Raw genomic sequence first — 14,801 nt, 5'->3', positions numbered from 1 at the left:
TCCTCCCTCCCCGCCTGCCTCCCCGCCTGCTCTGTTCTGTTTCTCAGCTTTGGAAGAGACTCATCTGGGCTCCCTTGGCAGACGAAGAGAGAAGTCACTGCTGCTTAATTAATGGTGGAAAAAAAAGCTTGATGACTCACAGCGCCAGAGAGAGAGAGAGAGAGAGCAGTCGGAGGGCTCACCACAGGAACTCCTTTAAGTTGTACTAATTACATAACAGCGTCAACGTATTGCACATAGGGTCAGAATTTACTGCCTTGTTGGCTAGACTGGCCACAGACCATTGGTCAAAACTTCCCAGTGTTGGAGTTTCCCCATTGGCCGTTGCTCTTTCAAAATGACTTGGCGCAAACAGTTTCTATTACGTCCTCAGGGTTACCCGCGGATAAATACAGACACGACAAATCTATTTTACCAGCCTGGACGGCAGCTAGCAGCTAGTTAGCATGGCTAGCATCGTTAGCATAGCTGTGCTGTGCTGTGCTGTGTGTGTAGCCCACAGACTGTATAAAAATAAGGTGTAGCCGTGGTGGGTTTAACGGCACTGTGCTGGGCAGGTGACAGGTGTGTTTACGGTGTTTGGGTGCTCTGAAAGATGTCACCGCGTGGATATAAGGTCACACAGCTGACGGGCTGCTGCAAGATGATTTTGGTCAGAAGCCAAAAAGTTTGTCACTGTCTAAATTTGCAGATATTAAATGATGCATTTCAGGTCCCCCCCCTACCACTTATAAAAAGTAAGCTTTTTTGTAATTTGGTTGAACTTTTAGGATATTATACTTTTATATATAATCGGTCAGCATGTAAAAATGGTTTAACGCAGAATGGTTCACTGCTGTGCTTCACTATTCTTAGATTATAGTGTTCTGCAGGCAGAGAGGTTTTAGTGGAAACACAAGTCTGGGAAGGTGTAAGATGACAAGGCAACATACTCTTTAAGAACAGTCACACACACACACACACACACACACACACACACACATACACACACACATACACACACAGTGTAAAGGGGAAAGCCCCTTGTCACTAAAAGCAGTGAGTGTGTGTGTGTGTGTGTGTGTGACCGGGCGAGCGGGCTTGAGTTACGGCAGGAAAGAGAGTGAGCAGCTCCAGCAGATGGACTCAGCAGGTGACAGGACCCCAGCCTGAAGGTCAATTTGTAGGATAATATGTACGAGGTACGAGGATATTATGTACACACACTCGCACAGATCTCCGCCATCACAGACACCCTTACGTACAACATAAAAAGGTATAAACAGTCGAGGCTGGGGATTAGTTGAACAAATCAGGCAGACACGCGGGGCTACTGATGGAGGAATGTCAGGGCGCCGTGGCTGTGACCTTTGCTCTCCTTCCTGCTGATGGCTTCTAATTAACCTCATTTAATCAGACGGAGTTGAGGTTTTATCAGCCGCGCCCTGCTTCACCCACCCCGTACAACAAATCACTCTTCTAGCGTCGGTCACTGAGTAATCTGACGTTACAGACGCCTCATTAATAGTTATAAACTCTTTTTAAAGTTTTGCCTCTTTCTCACGTCTACAAAAGCAGCCTTCTTAGTGGTTGAACTGCAGGTAGATGAAGCTTCTAATGACGTTTGTCTGAAAGTATTAATTAGTCTTGATGATTGTTGGCATCGTTGCAAAACTCCTCATGCAAGAGTCAACTTGCAGTTTAGTCAAGTTCCAGTTTATTTCCTCTAAAGTAGAGCAACAAAGAGCAGCAAAGTCAGCTGTTTAAAGCTGTGCATATGATACAAATAGGCACATGTACATATGACACCATCTGTTATAATAGTCAAAAGCCTAAAACAGACAAGAGCTGCAACTATTCAGTAGATTTATTTATTAGTTGATAGTCAGAAAAGTGATAATATACAACTATTTTGATAATTGATTAATGGTTTCAGCCAAAAAAAAAAAAAAAAAAGCCAAATATTTGATGGTTCCAGTATCTCAAATGGGACCAGTAGTAGTTAAATTAATAATAAACAAAGTAAAATAAGTTGTTTCCTGTTGGAGGTGTGCTGCTTGTCTGCAGCTCTTCATCAAACATCATCATCACTGAGGCTGTTTCTGCTTGTACTCTTCCTCTCTGCCGTATTTCTATCTGACCCACTGAACAAAGAGCTCCAAATATCTCCAAATCTTATTGTGTCGACTTGTTTTTTTATTGAAGAATAGCATCTCTAAACGAAGATCTGCTGCTACCTCTGTGATAAACACATTTCATTTCCTTTAAGTTACAATAAAAGCTTTCTGTTAGTATGTCAGTGGAGAGCTTTTAATACGAAGCAGCAGCAGCAGCAGCAGCAGGAAATGTTTTCATCAGCAGTAACTTAACACGACGCAGATACAGCTGAACTTGATCAGGAAACAGTAAAATAAGGCTGATATCTGAGAGTACAAACAGGAACACGGGAGAGAAATTTCAGGCGCACATGTGTCGGTAAACTGGGAGGGATGTTTCAAAAGGCTCATTAGGAATCTTGTCGATATTTATATGACTTCACAACACAACCTGCTCTCAAGGTACTGAAATCTGGCACCGATTGATCTAACGTGAATAGGTGCTCGGTAGTAGTGACGTAATTCAGTCTTTACCGTTAAGAGTTCGGTACTAAACTCTAGTTTCTGGTGGACAGACATGTCTGCCTGCTGAGCCCTGTTAGTCAGCACGAGTGACGATTAAATTTTCTAAATCGTAATTACAAACCGGTTTGCCGTTTGGTTGCCGTGGATCCGACACCCTGCGTCTCCGTTCTCCATATGCCTGCTCACCAAAACTTTGCTCTGCGCTCCATAAGAGTAGTTAGCGTGTTGGATATGATTTGGATTGTGATATTAAAGATAAGATGACGTTAAACAGAGCATGGCGCTGTAATCCATGGACGCGTGCTGTGACATAACTCCCACCACCCCCTCCTGCTCTCATCACCTCTGATATGATATGAAAATATTTTCTAAAATCACCTGGATTAAAAATTCTTTTAACAGATTATATATTGTCAGATTATATATTTACTATATTGTCGTATATGTTGGCTGATCAGTAACACAAATTTGCAGCAAAGAAACCGTCTCTATTACAGTTTAAAGTTTATATCGTCTCATTTTGCATTTGCATTTTAGTAGAAACAAGAAAGACGGATTCTTTAAAAAACTAATTTGGTTGATCCTTATCAAAAATGTTTGTTATGTGTTTATCTTTTTAAAAAGGAATGCATGACCAATATATCCGTATCAGATTTCTTTAAACTACAAGATAGCCTGAAACTCCCGTCAATAACGTACTCGCACATCAAATCTTGTCTCCATTTAAAACTTGATATGTTTTCAGTGTATTTAATTGTATTTCTGAAAACTGCCACAAAAATGCACATTGAAATGGGAGAAAGTGTCTCTGAATATCATGTGAAAAGTTTTATTGAAAAGAGAATTGCTTTTTTTTTTAACACAACTTTATGAGTGCACAAACTTTGGAGGTCGGTATCAATAAGTCATTAGTGTTGCTGCAGCTGAAGGTACTTTCACATCGACTCTGGCTTTCACCCAAACCCTCTTCTTCTGCAACAAATTTTTATCAAACTAAAAATATAAACATGTGAGCACCTCCATTAAAACAGAAAGTGTGTGTTTTTCCTGTTGTGGGTTGTGTGCAGCCGCTGCTGTCACTACTGGGCCTAGAAGCCATCGAGGTTAACATTACATAAAGGATTACAGTGATAAACACTGACTGTCATAACATCTGTTCCGTTTGGTCTTCAAACCGGGCAGATAGACGTGACCCAGCAACATGGCCGTCATCAGCTGTCCAATGTTGACAAGCTGGCTGTGTGCAGTGGATTCGCACTGAGTCGGACTACTATCGCAGGTTTAATGTTACTTGATTACGATTCCTGCGCTGTTAGCACACTTTAGCTAAATTAGCTAACAGTAGCGACAAGTGCGCAGCGCTCCGTGTTCCCAGCAAGCTAGCGTTAGCTTCGGTCCGAGGTAGCGGGGCGTGTTTCCAGAGCGTGGAAGGCAACACCTGGAACTCCTTATATGGAAGGTCCTGACTCCAAACGGACTCTGCGCCTCAAACTGACTCCAATACAAACCAAGTGTAAGTTGTACAAATAAAACCTTTCAAAACAAATATGGAATACTCCCCTTTTAACACTTTCCATGCCAAATATATTCAACAAGCTGTAGCTCTACTACGATGCAGATTAAAACAGATCAATGGAGGAAGAAGCGAAAAAGTGGACTGTATAAGTCAGAGAGAAACACGCGTAACCTTGCCAACCAAGTCAAACACGCGTTGCACTAGCATAACTCACAGTTAGTAGGTCAACATTGAGCTTTGCTGCATTCGGAGTGATTATTTCCTGTTCCAGTTACTCTCAGTAATGTATAGAAGTACTCCTTCGTATACTGTACATACATATACTGGACCAGTAGAGGCAACAGGGCAGGATTTGTGTAATGGAAGAACTAGAACATATAAATACATATTCATGACCCAGATACAAACCTGAGCCCATATCTTCGTGTTCTCAGGTCTCATATAAGCGGCCCTGCGCGGCGCCAGGGTGCTGTCAATCATTAACACATGCCACCGTCCTGGGTAAACTTTGCTCCCTGTTACTGTAGCCAACAACACGGCAGATGGCAGAGTCACTTTCACTGTTCAGTGTTTAGCTAACAAGATGTCACAGGTACTAAATGTTTGAAATATATCTTACTAAGACAAACTTCTCATGAGAGCAAAAACCTGCAGGAAGTACAAGCAGTGATGACAAAGACCTTTCACGTCTGAATGCATGAATGTTCTCTGAAATAAGAGAGTTGTTTTCAATATTTCCTTTTGAACTACACCTGTAAATGACACCATTTTGGAGCATTTTTAATCCCAGTAACCTTCAACCAATGGTGGAAACTAACTAAGTGCATTTACTCAAGTACTGTACTTAGGTATAATTTGTACTTTACTTGAGTATTTCCATGTGATGCTACTTTATTCTTCCACTCCACTATATTCCAGAGGAAAATATTGTACTTTCTACTCCACTACATTTATTTAACAGCTTTAGTTACTTTTCAGATGAAGATTTGACACAATGGATAATATAACAAGCTTTTAAAATACAACACATTGTTAAAGATGAAACCAGTGGTTTCCAACCTTTTTGGCTTTTGACGTCTTACAAAAAGCAGTGTGTAGTCGGGGTCACATTTCACATGTCTATGAGTTGTTAACAGCTCCACCAAATTTTCCCTCTAAACTTCTCACATGGTTTCATTTCAATAAATGTTCAAATGATCCAATATTTCAGCAAAAATCAAAGATTAGAGAAAAAGTCCAAAAAACTGAAAACAGATTTGTGTATCAGAACTTTGCTTTTTCTTCTCTTCTCTCCCATTAATCATCTCAATAATCTAATGATGTCATATATAATAATATATCAGTCAAAGGGACCAAACCACTACTTTTGCTGCAATACTTTAACTACATCAAGCTGATAATACTTATGTACTTAATCTACTTAAGCAGGATTTTTCATGCAGGACTGTTTTTACATTGCTGTATTGGTGCTTTTACTTAAATAAAAGATAAGAATATTTCTTCCACTGCAGCCTTAAACCAAAGAAAACATTTAATAAAGACTTTCCTCTCTAAATACCCCAACAGGAGAACTCTCTGTCCTCTCTGCAATCAGCGCTGTCTAGTTTTGCTTTTTTGTTGCCTGAGTCTGGTATTAACACTCAGAGGTTAGAGGTGACATTCCCTGTACAGATAAATGAGTAAACACAACATAAAAACATCACCAACCCTTCCAGCGTGATGGTTTTCATTCCTGTGTAGGCGGTGCACGCTAATGATGCTCATGGCGTCGGTGGACAAACACCTCCATGAAAAGATGCATCGTTTTAAAGTATTTGCTAATCATGTGCCCAAAAGGGCAATATCGTCTATTCACAGGGGTTTATTTGTTTTATACAACCTCTTTCACTACGCGGTGAAAAGTACCTGAAGTGGTGCTTTAAACGCTATTCGATGCCGATCACCTGTTCGCTCACAATCACCTGTTGTGTGCCCAGCAGTGATGGCTGTGAAGTAGAGGAGCAAAATGGTACAAGTGTCAAGTACTGTGCTAAAGTTACTCCATTATAGAGTTATTATTAGATTAATACACTGAAAAAAAAGGCAAATCTGCTAGTTCCAGCTTTTCAAATGTGAATATTGGCAGTTTTCTTATGTTATTTCTTATTTCACTGTTTTCTCACATTTCAGACACTTAAATTTAATGACAGAAGTTATTGTCTTATGCTGCAACAAATAATTAAACAATCAGTTATGTTTTGAGTAATCAATTAACTGTTCAGCACATAAAACTGTCAGAAAATGTCAAGCTGAGCGCAAAGTGTCACCTTGCAATCACTTCTTTTGTCTTGAATTGAAAGTTAAAATCCTGAAGGGATATAATTTAAAACCTGATAATCCTCACGTTGGAGAAACTGATAGCTACAGATGTTTGGCATTTTTATTTCATAAATTGCTTAAGAAACTCAATAAATTCAAATAAATTCCATATGGATAAACATACATGGGAATAAAGATCCGGAAACTTGAGAAATTAACTTAATTTGCACCATAAAAGCAAAAAAACATGTCTTTAAATAACTTTCCAATCACTGTAGGTCTAAATATACTAACAACACCAGGAGGGCTTACTTTTTTTTTTTTACTTCAAATGCTTCAATTATGAGACATCAGTATCCAGTGTGGCAGCGTATCGTGGTTTGGTGCTGGCTGGAGAGACCCTGCATAACTGAAAGGTCAAAGGTTGACAGCTGATGCGTCTCGTCAAAGTTTCCTTTAGTAAGATGCTGAAATCTGAAATGTAAAAAGCTTTTCTCTGAGGCTCCAGCAGCAGCAGCAGCAGCAGCAGCAGCAGTGGTGGTAGTAGTGGTAGTGGTAGTAATCTGGGATGGTTCGCACAAAGACGGTGTTTCACGAGTCCAGGTGAGCGGGCCGTTACGTTCACATAGCAGGAATTCCACCGGCCGTGAACAACAATGAATCAAACTCAACACAACACAGGAGGTGGCTGTTCTTCACCTCAGTCTGTAACTCACCACCTTCTTCTTCTTCTTCTACTGCTGCTGCTGCTGCTGCTGCTGCTGCTATTGGTCGACTCGTCTACGTGTTTGTTCAGTGTCAGAGGAAGATGTGGCTCTGTCAGCACACGCTAATCTACGCCACCCTGACCTGGATTAGAGCTGGGTTTCCTTTAGATTTTATCGATTAGGGCTGGATGTCAACACTTGTTTGGTGCTGTAAACAGATGACTCAGAGTTACTCTATTCCTTCTTCAACTGAACAGCGACTGATTTTTTTTATGTTGGCAAAGTTTGCATGTGTCAACTTGTGTTTACACTTTTTTGTTTAATAAAAAGATAGAAAAACAGAATATACATGAAATGTGTTGTTTTGTATCCAGCTCAGGGGTGCAAGTAATAAACTACCAAAATTATGTTCTTGACTAATTTATTGATCGATTGGTCTGTATAATATGTCAAAAAATTCCTGAAACCCAAAGTGAAGTCAAGAAATTGCTTGTTTTCTCTGACCAACAGTCCAAAAACCTGAAAATATTGATCTATAATCACCCAACACAAAGAAAAGCAGCAAATCCTGCAAACTGAGAAGCTGGAACTGGCTTTTTTGCTTGAAAAATTACGTATTATACGATTATCAAAACAGTAATTGATTATTTTTCTTCTGATCAACTGATTGATTACTACTTTTTTCAGCTCTGGTATCTTATCAGCACTATTTAAACATTTACCAACCATAATGTTTTATTCTGATTCCAGATAAGGTTTTACTAATCGATTCTGACTCTTGTTGAATCTTGATACAGATTCTTCTCATATTATCTGAGCAATAAAAAAAATTCCAAAACATATAAATCGAAGTCAACAAGAGCGACGAGTTTCTTTGGATTCTTCTAAATTTTGGATCCAATTCAGAACATGTTTCAAACTCAAGTCATAAGTTGCGTCCAACCTTGAGGAATGTCAACATGCAAACCGCACATTCTTCCACATGGATTTCAAAAGAATAAAAATGCAACGCCTTTTTTTTTTTTTAACCAGTGAACTTTCCATTCTCCTCTCAGCTAGTGAAAACACTCGTCTTCTGTTACCGCCCCGCTCCATTTTAAGGCTTTACCTTTCCCAGCTGCCTCACACACGCATGACAGGCTGGGCCGGGTGGCAGCAGCAGCCCTTGACAGCAGAAGCTAACTTTAACCATGCTCCTGTGCTAGCAGTAAGCGCAACCCCCCCCCTCCTCCTCCTCCCCACATAAATACATAAAGCCTGTCACTCACTCAATCAGGTTTCCGCTCCCAGTATGGCACCGACGGTAGAAAAACACAGTCATGAACGTCGTGGTGTGAGCTGATTTGAGCCTAACATGTGGACGACAGAAAGTTTAGCGGACCCCCACGCTTCTCTTGTGGCTTGTTTGTAGCGAGTGGGGCTGGAAAAATGTAAAGAGACACCTCGTGGATCGGGTTTCTCCTGAGAGGAGGACGTGGAGGGGAGGGGAAGACGGGGCGGCGTGTCGGTGGGCTTCATTGGTCAACCGGAGACCAGAGGAAGCCGTGGAGAGAGCCAGGGGCGGGCTGTGCATCATTGTATATCTCAGTCTCTCTCTTTCTTTCTATTTTTTGCTCCTCTCTCTCTCTCTCTCTCTTTTTTTTTTTTTCTTAAAAAGCCTGCTGCCCGGAGAGGTCAGAGACAGATCAGTCCTCCTACACGAGGTGGACATGTGCCCTGGGGGGAACCTAATTCAGCTTGAAAATGCCAAAGACGCGTCCAGCCGCAGGAGGATTTGGCCCACATTAGCCCTGGTTGATGTTGAAATTAGATATGTGCCTCCGACAGACTTTGTTTGTCATGTTTTTTTCTCCCCCCCCCCGATTTACACCAGCGCCTGTCGTAGGGAGGAGGTCGATTACGAGTTACGTTACGGCGGCTAACGTCAGTGTGGCAGGAGAGGAAGGAGAGAACTTCCAGGAGAGAGCTGCAGTGAAAACAATCAAGCCACCGGAGCAGAAGAAGGACAGAAGATTTTTTTTTATTCACAAATATATCTCCTGTCCTCACATGACAGCTGCTGCTGGCATGTGTAAAACTTTTGGTGAGTGTTCTTTCTCTTGTTGGATAAGAGATTGTTTTGTTTTTGCATAAACGTAATCACTAGGTATGATTTGACTGGAGTAGTTCTTTCTTTTTGTTTTATGTTTGCATCTTGTATCTTTTTACTTTATATGTTGTACATTTACATAAAGCTGGGAGACTTGAAAGGGACAGATTTAAATAAAGAATAATGGTGGGGTGAGATATCCTGACTTTTAGCCTCTAGTATCGGTCAAGAAACACAGGATACTACATTTCCCATGATGCAACAACAGCATCTTTCTGTTTCTACTGTTTTTACAAGCTAAACTTCACTCCTCAGGGCTAGTTTGTTTTTTTTTTTTTGTTTGTTTTACCAAAACCAGAATAAAGAAACTTGAAAAAAGAGAAAAACACTGGTGATTTGTGGTCATTTCCCATCATGCACAGGAGGCTGCAAACGAGGTGTTGAAAAACCGATTGGTTTGATTGTCTCATTACATAAATGTTCTGGCACTTTTACACATTGGTGACATGTCTAACTGTGACCGCTAACTAACTGAATAATCACTTACTGCATTATGATTTCTAATTTAAAATGTTTCAGTCCTAATATGCATATGATGAGTGATGAAAAGTGATAAATAAAAAGGGATGAATGGACAGATTCCCGGACAGAGGAGGAGTTTGTTTCTGTTTAGCCGTCGTCTGACAGGAAGCATCTCCTTCCCCTCCTCTTCCTCCTCCTTTCCTTCCTCTGCCACAGAACATTAAAGGACTCCTAATCCTTCCTCCAGGTTTCCCGCCAGCCTCGTCACTTCTCTTCACCTCTCTCCCTCTCTCTGTGTGTTTATTCCGCCCTCGTACCGACCTCCTTGAGCGAACGTCTCTGTGGAAACACTTAATGAAGCTTAAACTATGTCGTGAACTGTCACAGGTATGTAAATGAGATTATATAATCCTCCATCTGTATATATTTACAAACTCGCTGCACAATCTTGTCATAACGTGTTGTGTTCTTGTGAAGGGCGGACTCATCCCGGCGATGTGATGTTGCTATGACAACTCTAGCGGTAACCGGGGGGAGCTTGCTGGCAATTTCTCCTCGCACCTCTTCTGAAGAATGTTTATTACTTTGGGGGAAAACTTTTCACCGTACACGTGCACGAGTAACAGCAGCTCGAAAGCCAGAGACCAAGTAATGGAGGTGACAATGCATGGTTATTATCCAGCATGTTTACAGCAGGTATAAACAATATACTTAATGACACATGCATCTTGGACACATTGTCATTTTCCACCTGACCTTTAACCTGACAACCTTTACATGACTGCTGCTAACCTAAACAATACAACAACAACAACAAAAGAACAAAAAATTCATTTTTTTTGACTTATTTAAAGAGGACTTATGCTTTTCCTTATTTTAAGTCATATATATATATATATATATATATATATATATATATATATATATATATATATATATATATATATATACACATATATATATACACACACACACAACGTCACAATGTTGGATGTTCATATTAAATGTGGCCAAAGTGTCAAATAATAAAGTCAAATTTGTCAAATATCAGTCCACTCAGAGAGAGCAGATGATGAATGGCGGCTTGTGTGAGAACGAACACACCTCTGTTCAGCCAATCACTGCACTGTAAGACAACACACACACACACACACACACACACACACACACACACACACACACACTCCTGCCAAACCTCTGCGGGCTGTTCTATTTAATTACATAATTGTTGGATATTATTAAAAGGTTAGTTTCAGACATCATGAAACCGATTGTGTTAGCACATACGGTGTCAAGCCTGTTCTTGTATGTTCACTACTCTTCACCATGAAGTGACTGTAAAAACATGATCATAGTTACTTTTTCCTTCTATAAAGTCGAATCATTTGTTGTGCAAAAGTGTTTTTCTGAGCTTCTTTTAAATAATTATAAAAGAAAAAATCCACTCAGGTAAGTCGCTATCTGTTGAAGCTGGGGTGTGGCTTCGGTTATAAAAATGACATTCCTGAAAGTGTGCGTCATCGTTTTGCCCGGGATCCCCCCCCCTTGAGGAAACTGCACCCTCCTCGTCTTCCTCTAAACATCTAGGAATGAGCTGCGCTGCCAACCACGGGATTTATGTAATCCACTGTGCCTTACCAAGACCTTGCATGTCATTTTCGGGCTAAAGTCTGACCTGTGACGGTGACTAACGTGAGATGAGGATGAGGAGGAGGAGGAGGAGGAGGAGGAAGAGGAGGAGGAGGAGGGAAAAAAGATGTAATTTGTGCATCCTGATGATGTGCTTTCGCAGCCTGTTAACCAATCGCTCCAAGGATACAGCTGTCCAGATTTATACTGTACTCCCACCTCTGCTGCAGTTTACCTCGGGGGCAAGAGGTTACCACTGACAGATTACGGACACGGAGAGGAAGAGACGCAGCAAAGAAGAAGAAGAAAAATGAACATAAAAATGCACATCCCAATGAGAAAAGGTTAAATGAAAGACAAGTGGAAGAACAGGTTTGTGTTTGTTGAGCGGTGGCCTGAAAATATAAAATAGAGAAAAAGGAATAGAAAGCAGGAAGTCATATTTTCTTTTCTTTTATGTCCTGTTCTATTGGATGTTAAACATGTTTGTAGAAACGCTACCTGCGAGTCAAAAGTCAGGGCTTCGACCTGCTCTGAACGCTTCATTTGTGACATTTTTTTCTCACACACACACACACACCCATAAACAACTATTTGTTGTGTAGGCTTGGTTGCTAAGGTTGTTGCTAAGGTGTTTTTTTTTTTCATGGGTTGTTGGCATTGTTTACTCTCATATTTCAGATGGGTTTCAGGCTCCGACATGTACAGATACAGTGTCTGTTCCCCCCCCCACCCCCCCACCCTCCCGCGCAGAGGCTGCATAAAGGTCCGGTGTAAAGAAAAAATATAAATCATGCAAAGATATTCCAGTAGCAGCCCCGGATTTTAAAAAAGTCCCCTTTAAAAAGGTTTACAGAGACATGTTGTATCCCTGTCTCTCTTCCTGGTAAAAATCAGGCAGCAAACGACTAGCAGACGCGTCTGGGGAGTACTTAAGGAAGACAGATCATACAGAAATAACATCCCTGACGACTGTAAAACAACAAATGCTATGTAATCTAAAAATGGCTAATAAAATGCAGCCTGGAGGCAACAAATAAAAATAGAATTGTCAGTAGAAAAAAAAAAAAAAAAAACAGGAAAGCCCGCTGAAATTAAATAGAAATACAGAGTATATATCCCTGACCTCTTTTTCTGATCGCTGGTGTAAAACACTCCCAAATGGTTTGAGCCTTGGGGCGGCCTCAGAGACTGCCAGCCAGTTAATAAAATACAGCACTGGCCCATACACATCTCCCTGCCAGTTATATAATGCTGAGAGATTAGAGGTAGGAGAGCATGTCGGTAAAAAGAGAGATATTTGTAACAAAAGGCAGCCATTGTTCGGGCGTACCTGAAGGCAACGTATTTGTTATGGTCATCCGAGGTCGACTGTGTCGCTCTACAATGGCTGATTCTATTTATTAATTCAATTTAAGCGCTTGATGATTTAACACGGGGCTTTCGGCGTCGGTCACGGGGGGGAGCCCGCTGTTTATCTGTGCGCTTAAAAGTTCACGACAGACGAGTGGAAGAGGCGAACTTAATCCTCGTTCTTCCGCTTGGTTTTACGTGGACATATATGGGAGTGGAGGGAGGCTCAAAGGTTGTTGTCTTGTGACCGGACGGGAAAAGGTATCCTTATCCGAATCCTGGGGAAATAAATGAGACACTCCTGCTCCTTTGGTAACTACGTGCCCCTGGTATGCTTGCAGTTTCAGCAGCTCAGGATGGAGAAAAAAAAAAAAAGGACACAAAAGCATCTGTAGTGTACATGTGCTTACAGTCTTTACATACCAGCCTCTCACTGCGGGAAATCATTTTAAATGTGCTTTGTTCTAGAAAAAAAAAAGAAAAAGGGTCCCTTATTTCCTTTTGACGGTGGTTGTTTCCATCTCTGTGCAAACATCTCATAATCATACTGTAATCCCTCACAAACATTTACCTTTCACTGTGACTCCTTTATAGCAGCCACTGCTGTTGTTGTTGTTGTTGTGAGGATTTGTTAGAGCTTAAAGGAACTGTTCAACAGTTAAATAAATGTTTCTTTCTTTACAACAGTAGTAAACAGCAGGGTCCAAAAGTCTGAGACCGCTTTCCCTTTCACGTATTAATAGCCCTGCAGCTTTTGGCCTGGCTCAAACTTTCCACCATCGCTGCTGGTCGGCGCAAAATTCTGGGATACTTTGCTGTCCCGAGCTTCGGCCGACAAATCGTGTAACTTCATCACTCAGACCGGCCCCTGCGGTCCAGCCAAAAAAAAGGGGAATTTCAACATCTACAATTCTGTGAGTTAAATGGTTCAGCTGATATCAGATCCAGCTCTAAATGGACCTTGAGGTGAAATTGTTTTTGTAAACAGCTGTTTCCCAGGTGAAGAATGAACCTACAACTGCAATAAAATGATTCAGATTCATAAAACCAAACCAGATTCATTTTGTACAAATGATTACAAAAACTAATGATGTCTGCTGATCATGGAATCAACACTCTGAGCCTGTGTGTGTGTGTATGTGTGTGTGTGTGTGTGTGTGTGTGTGAGGGACGGCATGCGTTAAGTAAGCAAAACACACATAAAAACACAGGAAGGTAAGCCCCGCCCTCTGTGAGGGCGGCGGGGCGGAGTCTCAGGCCGTGAGGAGAAACCAGGAAGTAGTTTTTCTTCACAGGTCGTGAATCTGTCTGGTTTCTGTCTGGCTGCATTCCTGCCGTCACCGCTGCTGTATATACACGGATGAAACGTGACGGGGGGCGTGTCACTGTGCGCCTGATTCACTTTAAGCTGCGTCGTGATTTGTGAATGATATGAGGCGATATGTAAATAAACTAACAAGAATCAACATATCATCATGTCAGAGAGTCATCAGCAACTTCAGTCCCTGATAAACATGCATGATAACATTAAATCTGGGTTATAATCAGTTTAAACTGATCTATTATGGTTCAGTAGGTCCCAACCTGTTGGTCAGATACATCTCATGAGGCACAAGATGATCACCAGGATGCTCTGCGACGTTTATTCTTTTCAGACTTCTTTAGAATATCTGCAGTTTTTTTTATCTTTTCATGGCTCTCAAGTTGTTAAAATTTAACTATCTAGTTAAACATGTGATGACTCGCCACAAGTGGTTATTGCTTTGTTTTGAGGGATAACAAGCAAAATAGGATCGATCTCCTCATTCACGGCTGTAGAAGCCTTGAGAAGCTACGTATGAACGTGGCACATCAGGTGGCTCTTTCCCTCAACATTAACAATGAAGGAATCAGAGGATTGAAGATGTAGACATGACATATTTTTTTCCTGTATCGGTGACACAAACAAGACGGCAGCGCTGACTGACCCGTCTCTGTGTGTGATCATGGTGATGATCTACCTGTCTAGGCACGTAGCTAACAGACACAGAGCAGAGGGTACGGAAACAATAACAACACTCAGACGGAGTGAGTCCAACCAGACACTT

At 41.2% G+C, this 14,801-nt stretch overlaps 1 protein-coding gene across 7 annotated transcripts in view; it reads right to left on the bottom strand.

Annotated features, from left to right (window-relative positions):
- The window catches only part of ppp2r5eb (protein phosphatase 2, regulatory subunit B', epsilon), a 48,912-nt gene that overhangs the window by 21,559 nt on the left and 12,552 nt on the right, over positions 1-14,801 (bottom strand). The window contains exon 1 of one of the 7 annotated variants that reach the window (XM_044374422.1): positions 8,390-8,620. The exons of the other annotated variants lie outside the window; for them this stretch is intronic. The gene's annotated coding sequence lies outside the window, so the exon portion shown is untranslated. Of the gene's footprint in view, positions 1-8,389; positions 8,621-14,801 lie in introns of those variants that run through there. 7 annotated transcript variants of the gene reach the window in all.

Source organism: Thunnus albacares, chromosome 15, assembly GCF_914725855.1.
Source record: "Thunnus albacares chromosome 15, fThuAlb1.1, whole genome shotgun sequence".
In the NCBI taxonomy this organism is placed as follows: Eukaryota; Metazoa; Chordata; class Actinopteri; order Scombriformes; family Scombridae; genus Thunnus; species Thunnus albacares.
The sequence above is the reverse complement of the archived record's forward strand: the minus strand, read 5'-3'. Positions and strand labels throughout refer to the sequence as shown.